Genomic DNA, 2,500 nt, shown 5'->3' on the forward strand with positions numbered 1-2,500 from the left:
CGTGCGCTGCCGAATTCGCATCTGCGTGTAGGCTGCCATTCCACGCGGCAGCCCCTGTTTTCGTCAGCGTGCCCCCCTGACGAATTTTCCTGCCTGGCCCAGTCCAGCGTCCAGCCCCTGTTCGTCGAAAAATCTGCGCTGCTGATTTTCCACGACGAGCCTACTTTCGTCAGCGTGCCCCCCTGACGAATTTTCCTGCCTGGCCCGGCCAGTCCAGCCCCTGTTCGTCGAAAAATCTGCGCTGCCGATTTTCCACGCGGCAGCCCCTGTTTTCGTCAGCGTGCCCCCCTGACGAATTTTCCTGCCTGGCCCGGCCAGTCCAGCCCCTGTTCGTCGAAAAATCTGCGCTGCCGATTTTCCACGCGGCAGCCCCTCTTTTCGTCAGCGTGCCCCCCTGACGAATTTTCCTGCCTGGCCCGGCCGGTCCAGCATCCAGCCCCTGTTCGTCGAAAAATCTGCGCTGCCGATTTTCCACGCGGCAGCCCCTCTTTTCGTCAGCGTGCCCCCCTGACGAATTTTCCTGCCTGGCCCGGCCGGTCCAGCATCCAGCCCCTGTTCGTCGAAAAATCTGCGCTGCCGATTTTCCACGCGGCAGCCCCTGTTTTCCTCAGCGTGCCCCCCTGACGAATGTTCGTCGAAAAATCTGCGCTGCCGATTTTCCACGCGGCAGCCCCTGTTTTCCTCAGCGTGCCCCCCTGACGAATGTTCGTCGAAAAATCTGCGCTGCCGATTTTCCACGCGGCAGCCCCTCTTTTCGTCAGCGTGCCCCCCTGACGAATTTTCCTGCCTGGCCCGGCCGGTCCAGCATCCAGCCCCTGTTCGTCGAAAAATCTGCGCTGCCGATTTTCCACGCGGCAGCCCCTCTTTTCGTCAGCGTGCCCCCCTGACGAATGTTCGTCGAAAAATCTGCGCTGCCGATTTTCCACGCGGCAGCCCCTCTTTTCGTCAGCGTGCCCCCCTGACGAATTTTCCTGCCTGGCCCGGCCGGTCCAGCATCCAGCCCCTGTTCGTCGAAAAATCTGCGCTGCCGATTTTCACCGACGAGCCTACTTTCGTCAGCGTGTCCCCTTGACGAATTTCCCTGCCTGGCCTGGACAGTCCATCTTCCAGCCCATGTTCATCGAAAAATCTGCGCTGCCGATTTCCCCGACGAACCTGCAGCTGCACAAATCTGCGCTGCCGATTTCCCCCCCTGTCGGCATGGCTGCCGCTGCCCCGATGTCCAGACCAACAGTCTTTTTTGTCGACTTTGCCGATTTTGTCCGCGCTGCCGATTCCAACACTACCCCCTGCATCCAAACCAGCATTGTTTCGTCAGCTCTTCCCCTGACGATTTTAGCCCTGTAACAAACAGTAGGCCTCCAATCCCGCCAACGGGAGCCAAGTTGATAGGGAAGAGAATTGAATGACGCGCCTGGTCCTCGCACCCCGCCACCCGAGGGGCCTTTTTCCCGGCAGCCTCTGAAAAACTCTAGCTTTCACGGTCCTCGCCGCCCCTCACCACCATGGCAGGCCTCTAATCCCACCCATCAGCAGTTGTAGCCGATAGGGCAGTGATTTGAATGACGCGTCGCGGGCCGCCGGGTCATCTCACCCGGCCATTAATTGGAGCGTTTTTGGCTGGCCGAGGATGGGGGGATGGATCTCTTCTTCCGAAAAAGCAAACAGTACATCGGGAGTTATGTTGACGGGGCATGGAATTGAATGACCCGTCGCGGGCCGCCGGGTCATCTCACCCGGCCATCCCGGGGAGCGTTTTTCCCGGCAGCATCGGGGAAACTCTTGCTTTCACTGCCCGCTGCCCAAGTCCCCACTCGCATCGGCCCCCCGCGCCAACAAGCCAACGCTGCCGAATCGGCAGACACTGCTGCCGAGTCTGCCGACACTGCCCCGCGGGCTGCCACTGCCCCAGTGTCTAAACCAGCGGTCTTTCTCATCGAGCCTTGGACTATCCAGTCCGTCCTGACTCATCGCCAGCACCTGCTGCCGATTCTGCCGACTTTGCCGATTTTCTCGGCGCTGCCGATTCCAACACTGCGCCCACCGTGTCTGAACCAGCGCTGTTTCCTCAGCGTGTCCCCTCGACGAATTTTCCTGCCTGGCCTGGACAGTCCACCGTCCAGCCCGTGTTCGTCGAAAAATCTGCGCTGCCGATTCTGCCGACTTTGCCGATTTCGTCGGCGCTGCCGATTCCACCACTGCCCGCCGTGCCTGAACCAGCGCTGTTTCGTCAGCGTGTCCCCTCGACAAATTTTCCTGCCTGGCCTGGACAGTCCATCGTCCAGCCCATGTTCGTCGCAAAATCTGCGCTGCCGATTTTCCCCGACGAACCTGCAGCCGCACAAATCTGCGCTGCCGAATCTGCCGACACTGTCCCGCGGGCTGCCACTGCCCCAGTGTCTAAACCAGCAGTCTTTCTCGTCGAGCCTTGGACTATCCAGCCCGTCCAGACCCATCGCCAGCACCCGCTGCCGATTCTGCCGACTTTGCCGATTTCGTC

The sequence above is a fragment of the Populus nigra genome, chromosome 2, assembly GCF_951802175.1.
Source record: "Populus nigra chromosome 2, ddPopNigr1.1, whole genome shotgun sequence".
Lineage (NCBI taxonomy): Eukaryota > Viridiplantae > Streptophyta > Magnoliopsida > Malpighiales > Salicaceae > Populus > Populus nigra.